Genomic DNA, 12,503 nt, shown 5'->3' with positions numbered 1-12,503 from the left:
GGATCTCGCTAATGTCTGAATTATCCAATAAAAGCACAAGCAATTAATGCTGAGCACAAGCTGCGCTCACAGTCCCCAGAGGTGTTCTACCTTCGGTCAGTGTATTAGCTTTCTGAGGGCTCTCTTATGGAACAAAGATCCATTGTTCCCACATACTAAGAGATATTTGTTCACTCCTTGTATCAATGGTCTTGATTTGATTATACATTCAGGCAATATGTGCAAGCAGTGCTCATGTTTGCAGTGAAGTCAGCACTCTGCACAATCAAATAATTCTTGAGCTAAGCAACTGGAAAAAAGGGTCATTATGTATGGGGCAATCAGTGTTTCATGGCTCATTTCCTTAGCTGTGATTTGATTTTGCTTGTCAGTGTTAAGGTGGCCTTTGACCTAGAAAGTCTCTGAATTATTCCTCAAAATGTTACTTCTGCTTTCTTCTATCATTGTTAGTGAGTTTTACAACTTGGATCAATGACTAGAAGTGCATTATTAGAGCTTTCTGCAGCTTCCCCTTGTCGTCCTCTCGTGTTTTGGGCATTAAAACAAGCTGGTGACTGCATGTTTTTTTTGGCTTGCAAAGTTTAAATGATGCAATCATATAAACATTTATGACTTCAAGGATGTGCTTATTAAAAGGCATTATATGCTTTAACTGTGGCTGCAGAGAACTTTGCAGGTTTTATTTTGCTCTAATTGCATAGCTGGTTACGGGATGTCTCATTTACAAGCAGAGGTCCATAGCATAAAAATAATACTTCATTTCAGTGTTTTCAGAGACCAAACCTGTTTAAAGTGACAGGCTGAGTGATGACTTGTTTACTGAATAACTTCAGACTCGGCTTCAACAAGCACCAAAAATACAAGAACTAATTTTAAAAAATGGTCACCTTTAAACTGCTGTAATTGTTGTTTAATACATATTCGGTTGTTTAAATTACAGCAATGCATCAGATTTAAAGCTCATCATCTGTTCGTGTCCTCAGCCGCTGGAGAAATGTGGTGAATTAAATGTGGAAGAATTTTCATCTGCAATGTCCTAAAATACAAGAAAAAAGCACCACAAAATGGAAAAACTCAGGTAAAACCGAAGTGCACTTATGTTAAGCTCCTGTCCCAACATACTTCACTTTCCACATTTGGATTGGACTAAACATTGTTGTTGTTATAAAACCAAGCATGAGTTATGGATTCATCATCTCCAAAATGATTTGGGTTATATTTTTTTAATTCTTCTCTGATTATCAGGATTTAAAGTCTCTCCAGAGAGAAAAAAAGAATGAGCTCAGATCCAGTCCCTTGTGTCTTTCACCTCTGATCCACCCTTATCAGATGTGCATCATGTGGAGCACAGGCGCAAACCACACATATAGTCATAAAGAACCAGTAATCCTTTGGGGTTAAGCACTTAAAGAGCAATCCACAGAGCCCTCTGTGTCTCCGTGTTGCACCACAGTTCTGGCACAGTGATTGACAGCTCTGGAAACAGTTTTACTGTGCAGCTCTTGCAATGAGTAGTCTCCAGAGCCTAGGTAATAACTAGTCTGGAGTGTTGACTAATACATTTAGCGGTGACTCTCCGTAATCAAATGCTTTCCAGCTGTTTGAGTTCTGATGACAATGTCAGGTTTTCCCAGTTTGCTGAGCTTCCTTAAGAGACAAAGGAGGGATTTCCTCTGAAACAGACAGGCAGTGGCAGCACCAACAAACGGCTTGGTACTGTTATCATATCGAAAGTCTGACTAAATATAAACTTATCATCTGCAGCCTGAGCCTGTGCAGAAATGAGGGAGAAAGTAACAGCTGAAATCATGAGTGCATATTTTCTACAGGCCATGTCCTGAGACATGTGCAAAGAGAGTCGACCCATATTAAACAAATAATGGAAAGCATCCTTCCAGTCACAGCATATATTGTAATATTTTGTGACCTTGGTCAAAGGGAAATATCCTCTTTGTACTCTTGTTACAGCCAAGTACACACACGCACACACACGCATGCACACACACACACACACACACACACACACACACACACACACACACACACACACACCCTCTCTTCAGACGATTTGAATTTTCAACATGGTTCAGAGGTATTAAAGCTGCCACCTGTTGTTTGACAGGACTTTACCGTGCAGAGGTGTGGAGTTAGTGTCTGTGATTGTGTGTGAAAGTAACTGACTGGGACGTGGGGGGGCTGTCCATCCTGCTGCACAATAAACAGTTTGTTTCCCAGGAGCACCCCTCATGTTCCTGTTGTTGGCTCCATCGCTGCTCACTGGGAAACGTCCTGGCCTCTATTGTCCGAGAGGTCGGGGGTCACAGGATGCTCCTAAAGGCCCAAAAGGGGAGGTAAGAGGTTGGATAGTGAGGCATGATAAAGAGCTAACCCCCCCCTCCATGCACGCACCCCTTAAAAAACAAAACAAAAACTGCTTCTTTTTTCCCTCTCTTGTCACACCGTCTTTCATTCGAAGTCTCAGCCATCATCAGGAGTTTCAGGAAATGAAATCAGGACGATGCTGCGACTGACTCTTCTATATTGAACATCCTGATTGCCTTTCTTCATGTGTAGAGCTCTGTTCCTTGCTTGCGTTCTTTGCATATCTTTAATGGAGGACTTACTCCACAAGGTCTCCCATACAAAAAAAGGGAAATTCAATCTGAGCAGCTAACACGGGGTAAGGCATATCATTAAAGAAAAAAACAGCCAAGAAAGGAGTGGTTGTATCGTACCGTCTTTGCCACACAAATGTTATCCTTTAACCACAGACGGGGCTAAAACACTGGCTGAGACTATGGAGCAGATACATGCGTCTGGCTGCAGTGACATTTCAAACAGCATAGAACATACACACTCATATAAATGCTGTTTTTGCAGCCCGATTAAACATGTCGCCTCGTAACAGCAGACGTTTATGGTAGTTAAACAGAGACACCATGCAGCCATAATGGAACCTCTTGCACTTCTCTGGAGACAACATTCAAACTCAGTTTGAGCTTTTGCGTGAAACAGCAGCCATGCGATGTTTCCTGTGAAGTTAATTTTTTAAGACTTTTGAGCAAGAGTCTTATTTTTTATTGCACTTTAACCAAAGAGCTTTAGGGCCTGCAGCCTGTCCTGTGCCGCAGTGTACTGGAGGAATGGAATGAGTAGACAAGCTATTCTCTGGACCTTCACGAGGACACATTTATCTTTTTTATGGAGCTAAGCTAACTGGAGCTTTGAACAAAAATCCAGATGCCTGTTGCACTGCATTTTATCAGCCTAATACTAATGGATTGCTATCCAGAGCACCTCGACAGCAACTAACAGGCTGCGATCCTTTATGTTTGTATCTGTCCTCAAACTAATATAGTTTATTTTCTTCTATGTGAACAATTTATTGAGTCCCTACACGCCTCGGCATTCTCTGAGATCAGTGGATGCAGTTCAGCTGGTTGTTCCTCGATCGTGCAGGTGATCCAGTCACTGTTAGAGCCCCCAGCCTCTGGAACGCTTTACCTACTGAAATCAGGCTACAGCATCTTTCAAATCATCTCTTAAAACTTTCTTTTAGCATAAGAAGACTTTCATGAATTTTTGAATAGAAGTTACTGGGTTTTATAATTCTACTCCTGCAAAAACTCTGATGTTTTATGATCCCTGCACTATTTTTATTTGGTTCTTCTCTGTCTGCTTTTCTTGTTTTTATCTGTTTCATCAACAGATTTTTTTCTTTTTCTGCAAAACATCTTGTAACCTTGTTAAGAAAAGTCATCTTTTTTTATATTATTTTTATATCACATTTGATGTATAATGCAAACAGATAACAGAGTGTATCTACTGTCTCTCACATTCATAGGTAATTCACTAAAAATTAGCAAAAACAGTATAAAATACTCCATGATAAGTATCGTCCTGCATTCAAAATATTACTTAAAGTAGCAATAATCAGTACTTTTATAATAGCAATGCATCAAACGAACATGCAACAATGCGATCATGTGACAAGGATCACTTTACAGCAGCATATAGAGAATTATCACCTGAATCTGCAGCTACCTCCGGCTTTACGGAGCTTTGGGGAGTCTCAGTCACTGTCACTGCTCTTTCAAGTGATGCTTTCAGTGAAAAAGGCCTAAAAACCCACTGAACACTACCTGCTCAACAAATGGTAGACAGACACAGTTAGCAACTGATGGGTGAACATAGTGGAGCTTTGAGCAGCTAAAGAGGCAGATATTTCCCTCAGGAGTTGGTAGAGACCAAAAACAGAGCTAAAAGAGAGTGACTGTTGGACCTGACATTCATCAGATGGACAAAAACATGAATGATCATGTTCCTCCACAGCCGCTGCTTGTGTAAATAAGCAACCTTTTGCCAACAAGTTCTCAATATCAGCTTAAAAGGTGATGATATGTCAACATTGTGTTCTCAGCCTGTTTAAAAGCACAGCATTGTCTGCAAAAAGTGTCTGTTTTGCAGATAAACCCTGCGATTGCTGTTATACTTTAAATCACATTACTGGTTCATGACTTTGGAAGTAGCATTTACTGTTTTGCCAATTTTAGCTGTGTTATTGTGGTGTTGGGTAATTCTTAATCAGCAAATTGCCGTGTAACTGCAGCTGCCAAATAAAAGTTATGTAACGGAGAAAAAGCACAATATTTACCTCTAAAACCCTCTGGATTAAAAGTATAAAATAACAGAGACAAAATGGAAGCACTCAAGTAAAAAGTAGCTCAGATTTATACTTAACTACAGTACTTGAGTAGATGTACTTGTTACATTCCACCACTGCATAACTGTGGTTTTTCATTGTTCTTAATCTTGTTATTGTATGTATGGAGACTTGTAGTGTCTTATGTAAGGTGAGAAGTTAATAAAGGTAACATGAGACACAATAGGTGCAGCACACGGCCATCTTTTCAACCACAGGCAATTATGGATATAACGCTCATAGTCTGAGTTACATGTCATGAATCTTCCTCGAGGCCTGACCCTCACCTCGTCTTGCCCTGTCATATCAGGTTAGGAGTTATACTGGAGCAGAGACGTGACAGCTGGAAATGGTTTGAGGCTCTCTGGATAGTTTGTTTTCAGACCACGCTGCAGGGAATGGATGAGAGACACGTGTAGGTTAGCCTTTGGCTGTAGTGCGTATGTGCCTCATGGTGATAAAACTGTTCCTGTGAATGATATCACTGTAAAAATCTGCACTGCAGCATATTTAGTCTGCTCTTAGAGTTCTCTCTAAGTGTGACAGGCTGATCGGAGCGCTCCAGGTATCCCAGAAATGTGTCACTATCTGAGTTAATTAGACTCCTCTGTGCTTTGAGCACTTTGACCTATTGGGGATTCATTTCCTGGCCTGTTGTGTTTCTAAGTCTGCAAGTGGGGTTCTGGCATAATTTGCGTTCTCACTTCCCAATCCTTCTCAGATGGTGGGGTGCTTTTCCTTCTTTATGACCAAATAAATCTGACTGGTGCCAAAGAAAAAAAAATGGGATTAAAATTCCCTCATCGCTGTCTTGAGGAGCCCAGCTGCACTGCACTGTTTGTTTTCCACAGCACGGTGCAGCTGCAGAGTGCAGCACTATACAGAGGAGGGCCAAAGCAAAACAGAAATGACTTATTTTTATTGGCACGTTCCTTCCCATTCACCGAGTGATAATTGTATTGTGGAATTAAGCAAGAACAACAGCACGGCTCGGGAAAATTTTAATGTGGTTAAACATGCTTTCTGTTTACATATTCAAGGTGGTTTTCTTCACTTGGAGCATTTTTACAGTAGCTCTTTTCCCCACAGTTAAATTTCTCTTTCCTCTATCTCTAAAGACACACTGTGCCAGCAGCGCTCACTGTGTGTTGAAGCGCAGCACAAAGAACCTGAAAGTGTCACCAGAACTCAAAGAATGATAACAACCTAGATAGCCTAAAGATGATGTAAACTCGACACGGAACAGCATGTACAGGTATTAAAAAAGGTTGGAGTCATTTCACAGACCCACAGCTGCTTTTTTTAACGACCACACATGAACAGCTCATTCACACATGAAGGCATGAGCTGCAGAGAGAGACGGAGAGAGGTGTTGATGGAGCTGGAGATAATGCAGGCAGAAATGTGGTGCAGCAGGTAAGACACGTCTGTGAGCAATATTATCTGGGCTATGGCACCGTTCAGGTGATTCTCTGTAAATAATGTCTGAACGTAAATGAGCATGACTGCCCGGCAGGTTTCTGGGAACTCAGTCTCTCGGCTGAATGCGATCACTCATCCGCTCTAACCTTGGAACGAAGTTCGCCAAAGAATAGAGTGAGTTGGCTTTTGTGCCTTGTTCAATTATCCAAGTCATCTCATGCCATTTCTTGGATTTTCTTTTTTTTTTTCACAATTATATCCATCTTCAGTTCTTTGAGTTTGGATGCGTCTGATCAGCATGCCGCAGTTCCCTGAAAAGAGTGCACTGCCAGCACATCAATTCACCAACAGCAAAACATCTAACATCTCTGAATTGATAAGAGCATTCAAAGGACCAGGAAAATAGATTTTCACTTTCCAAGAGTATCTGCTCTCTCACAGCTTAGACACAAGAACACTTTTTATCCAAGATTACTATAAGACTTATAAATGACCTAATTTAAATGGTATTTAACACATAAATGAACACAAATCAACATAGGTCTAAACATCTATTTTGTTGGATGTGACAGACTTCAATCTCCTCATTACTCATTATGCCCAAAAATTCAAGTTAAAGCGTACACAAGGAATGCAATACATACACATCTTTTTCTCCACTGCAACCCCACCTCCCATGCTACACTACCAGCTGTAGACGCTCAAGCATGAGGCTTCCACCAGCGGAGGCTTGTGCAGTAATTCTAAGGAAGAAAGATTTACGCACCACCGCGTAAAGATGATGGTTTCCAGACCCGCTGCATTATTCTGATAGTGAGCTGCACATGGTCATTCTATAGTGAGAGAGGGTAAAACCAAAAACACAACACTAATAATAAGTAATCCATGTGAAAAACAAAAGTCCTCATGGACTGGGAATAACTTCTCCTGTGGATACACACACACAACAGCCGGCAAGGACGCTAAAAATATGCAGAAGACTTGTGGTGCAGTTTCCCAAGGCCAGAGAAAGGAAATAGACTGACAGTTTCTCCCTGACCCCTTTACTACCCCCCTGTAACCTCCTAACAACCCCCACGGGGGATCCTGTCTCTATGTGTAAAACAGACAGTCAAAAAGCATCCTGGAAACTTTAGAGCCACGAAAACAAGGGGACATGAGGAAGTCCAATAAGCTTGTATGTAGAGGGCTCAGTCGGGAGATAATCTCGAGGCCACACACACCAGGCGCCAAGCCTATAGAGCCTAAAAGCTCCGTGGCGCAGCACAGCAGCGTGGTCATTGTTGTCTTTGGAAAGTAAGCAGCTTCAGTGAGGCCAGTGGTGTGAAAGCCACCTCTCTTCTTGAGTGTCTGCTCCAGAGCCTGGTGTTGACATACAGGGCAGGTGCAGCTGCTCTCTACAACTGCATCAAGTAGAGCCCCCTTCACACACACACACACACACACACACACACACACACAGTCAAATGCACGCACACACAGAGCTTGGATGTCACAAGACAGGGTTATATGGACAAAGACAAATCTACCATTTTCTTTAATATCTGTGCAACAATCAGCGAGGCACTGCTGAGTTAACACAGAGCCCCACAGAGATGAAAACAATGGCTGGATTCTTCTGGCTTGAAGATGGCTATGGGAAATGGTAGGGATGCCAGGGCTGATAAGTGACCGAGAGGCTCAAGTTACTTCCAGCTGTCTGCAGCCATGCATGCCTCTGCGGAATGTATAGTTCACGCATAATGCAAACCATTTCATTTGCGTAATGCTCATAAAAATCTGGCGGACATATTAAATAAAGTCAACAGCCTCTCACTTGGGCAGGGTTCACATCACAGGAAAGAATCTCCAATCCTCCGAGGAGCGGCGCAGTGCGTCCTCAGCTGAGAAAACACAGACAGTTGAAGACTGTGACCTTGTGAGCGATAATGTTAACTGGATCAATAAAACCAGGCGATAGCAGAAAGCCTGGATGCAACATCTGGGGAGAGTCTGACTCCGGCTTTATGGCGCTCACTGAGCTGTGCATAGTAAATGTCCATGAGGACCTGTTGGCTTTGTTGGCTGTGCTTGTTTTTTTTTCCGTAAACCATAAAACAAAGGTTTCCATGTAGACAGCAAAATAAATAGTATATTAGTCTTCTAGTAATTAAAATTACAGGAAATTAAAGTTGATATACTTAATCATGCCTGTAAAAGATTAATGGTATCTAACACAGGCTGTATTTTTGTGCTGTAAACTGAGCTGCACTGAAAAACTAGCGCCACCCTGCATTAGCATCACCTCAATACCAGTGAGGGCCTCTTCCTGTCCATTTGGAAAATATAAGTACTTTTTCAAGCTGCTGCACGCTCCAAAAGGAGAGTGCTTTTGGCAGGCTTTGAAGTTCTCAGAAATAATGCTCCTTAAAAGCATCCTCTGCAATACAGAAAAACACGAACATGTATTTCAGCAAAGAGGCGTGAGCAAGCTCTTCTTAGCAGCCATGTAAATCCGCACTGGAGGACTCGGACATGTTTGATGTCTTTCAAGTCTTATAATGTTACACCCTTTGCACGAGCGGCATTGATTAGCCTTCGCAAAGGCAATATTCATTCATTCATTCAGACATTCATTATCTTTACTGGAGTCTGTCTGAGGCGCTGGATGGAAATGTGTTGATTCGGTCTGTATCTCACTGTGTCACATGTTCTAATTTGATCATATAGAAATAAACACAGTCAACACTCATTCCATTAAAATAAGATGCCTTCATTCGGTGTTTTTCTGCACACAAACATCTCACAAACAGGACTCCTCTGGAAAAGGATACTACAAATGCAACAAAACACCAGAGAGAAGGAGAAAGGCAGGAATAAAACTTTCTTTTTTCTTTTCTTTTCCCTTCTCTGCGCAGTTTAGTGTTTCAGTTACACCCTTTAGGCAGTAAAAACTGTCATCTAATCATATCCTCACAGTCTTAAATGCCATATACGCCCATACCAGGCTGGAAAGGGGACCTTTCTGTGGATTAAAACGGATATGAGGTTATTTTTGTGAGATCCATGATTGCACGAGGCACTCCCATCCAGACTTAGTGTGATGACTGAGGAGGTGAGCTAATATGGCAGAGCGGTGAGGCAAACGAGTTGTGTAAGTTCATCTGCAGTGGATCCTGCCCTTTGGTCGAAAAGACAAATGTTTAGTCTTTTAAATCTGTTGATCCTTATGTAATGTCTGAAAGAAAGTTGGTACACACTTGATGTTTGCATAATGGGGTCATATGAGGGGAAAAAGGACTTAAGGATGTTTAAAAATATATAGATATCAAGGATAAATTAACACCAGTGGCCCTGAATCAATCAGAAGATACGAAAAACAGGTGAGCAACAATGTGTTTCACATATTGTCAAGAAATTATCTTATGCACCACATCTATTATAAGAGCTCCATATTTTTTTGTATTTTTTTTTTTTTGCTCCATCTTGCAAAATTCAAGCTCTACAAAACCGAATGGAGATGTTCTGGAGGGCTCGTCAGATTAATAAAAGAACATAACTTGGGTACGCTTCAAAGACAATCAAGTGAGACCTAAATCTCCTGAAGTGAGATGGATGTAGCACATTGTGTAATCTCACATGTCCTCCGCACACTTTAACGGGTATCATTATGGAGCTTGACAGGGCGGGATTGGCCTGGCAAGACATGTTGGACACACTGCAGCAGATCAGAGGGAAGACAAGGGAAATGCTTTAACACCTCTGAAACAGTGAGGCGAAAATGTGATGCGGGGATGGGAATTACTGCTGAATTAAGCACCGCTTTGATTGGAAACTGATTGACCGATGGTTGGCAAAACATGAAAGAATGACCTTGAATCCTCCAAAGCGAGTATGGATTGGCACACAGCATCTCTCTCTCCTCCCTCTCCTGCTTTCTCTCATCCGCCCTCACTGTCTCACACACACACACACACACACACACACTCTGATAGGAACACACATCACAGGGAGAAACACATACATGGGTATCGACACACATGAGTGCTCCATCTCTGCTTTTTCGCACTCTCTTTAGCGAGGGGGTGGGGTGGGGGGGGATGAACACACAGTCACGTACGACAAGCCAGAGTTGAGAGAGCAACTTCAAAGTAAGGCAGATGCAGGGACAGCACCCTCTGAATAAATTTTCTGGCCACCAGTCGATCTGCCCCCAGGCTAAGATTGTGGCTGTTCGCATCTCTCCTGACCCCTCATCAGCTCCCAGTTAAAACCAATCCCACTCTAACAAGGCAGTCATAGAGAGAAGGGAAGGAGGCATGGGTAAATATAAAAGGAGATAAAATCCTCTTTCAGGTGTTGCAGCTATGAGGAAATTCATTTTCATCGAATACCCGATTGTCCGACTTTGAAGAGAAGCGTGCATCGATCCGTCCCAGCACATAAAACATGGCTGAACTGTATGCTTCAGTAATTATATGCATATGTGTGATTCTGTCCACAAAAGAATTGCTTTCAAGCAAATCAATTAATGTGCTTTATTCACACACCGGCAACCATTTTGTAACAATAAGCATCCTTTTGAAATGGTGGCTTTCTCACGTTGGAATCAAACGTTTCAGATACACTGTATTATTTTTTTTTTAATTTATCACATTAGTGTTATATCTCACTGTGCTGCTACAGCTTACTGCGAACAACAGTCTACTTACCGCATGCCAACGGTGCTTAATAACACCCTGCTGAAACTTATGTGTGTGTGAGAAGTGTCAGCATTTAAGAGATATTCCTGCTCAACTGTTTATGCATGTCATTATTATTTTTCTGTGTTGACTTGTTTTAATATTTGATTTCTGTATTAATCATTCATGAGGCTATGGTGCATGAACACTGAATATTTGTAATTACACCTGCTGGGACACACACAGTCCATTACATCTCTGACATGTGATACGTGCAGGAATAAAATCTGGATTTTCTCTGTTTTGTGCTGTTTTTTTGGTATAGAAAAATAGACTAGGTCGGAGTCAAACTAAAGGGTTGCATCATAAATCAGGGTGAGCAAAATGAACATCTTCTCTGAGCATCATTTGGAAAATGCATTCTCTGCATACTGTTGCCCAGAAAAACAATGATATGTACCCTGAGGGCAAATATTCACCTGTGTGTGCAAGCAAGTGCAAACCTGTGTATTTCTGTGTACGAGAAACCCACTATCCATAACTACCCAGCGTGCAATTCATAGAAGATGCAGTATGCAACCGTATATGTTGCTTTTAACTGAATACAAATACACACAGTGAGGTGTACACGCACACAAACACCCAGGAGGAGTGAGGATCTAATGAGGCCCGTGGAGACACTGCTGAATTTGTCAGTCAACCCTCAGCTTGCTGACACGCAGTCGACAACATCAATGACTTCTTTTCTCAAACAGGGGAAGCCTGTCGAATTGCATCAGAAGTACAGAGAAGTCTGAGGTCCACTGGACTTGGAGTGAGAAAGCTGGAGACAAGATGGGGAACTTAGCAGTGAACTTGTGCATGCTGCAACCTGGAAAACTTTGCGACTCTCGATGCTGTGTGAGCAAACCCTGCGCTCCTTTACCATGCATTTAAAACACATCTCCAAGTCATGATTATGATTTATGTGCAGGAACAAAGAAGAAAAAAAAAGAGCTTTAACCACTTCCCTTGTATTTCCAGGACTGCTTGCAAAACTGGGCCTCCAATCCTGTTCCTCAAATCAACAACGGGGGCATGTCTCTCAGTCTACAGAGACTCAGAGAGAAGTGAGCCAGGCTCGTCCTGTCGTAGGAGGCCTGGAGGTTCAGAGGCTTGTTGCCTCACTCCCGTCATGCCTACAGTTGTGCCATAATGGGCCATGCTTATCCCAGGTGTTATTGTCTCTCCCTATTGTTTCAGGGCACGCAGACATGCAATTTACATGGCAGTGTGTAATTATGACTTTCTCGCTGAAGCCTGGCCTGTCATTTTCACACACATGGAGGCAGTGTGGTCTCTGACAGTGCTGGAGACATCAGCTGGTCACACCACATGATAGGCTGCTGCTCGGGTTTACTTCAGCTCTGATGGAGCTTAATGAGGGAAAGACTTCAATTTTACTTATTCTCATTAACAGCAGGGAGGATGTACTCCTGTTTTTACTACTACTACTACTGCTGCTGCTGCTGCTTCTTATAATAATAATAATAATAATAATAATAATAATAATAATAATAATGCACTGAGTGGATTTGCTTGCTGTGTTTCCCATGTGCTTGTGCTGAAATGCCCTCGGTGGCTGTGCGTCGGTGGCTTCAGGGTGAAGAATGGCTCATCTACATGGTGCTGAATGAAGTGTCGGTTTTCAGCGCAAACTCCTCCCCTACGGACGGGCT

The sequence above is a fragment of the Chaetodon auriga genome, chromosome 5 (assembly GCF_051107435.1).
Source record: "Chaetodon auriga isolate fChaAug3 chromosome 5, fChaAug3.hap1, whole genome shotgun sequence".
NCBI classification, from domain to species: Eukaryota; Metazoa; Chordata; class Actinopteri; order Chaetodontiformes; family Chaetodontidae; genus Chaetodon; species Chaetodon auriga.
Note: the sequence above shows the minus strand (reverse complement) of the source record.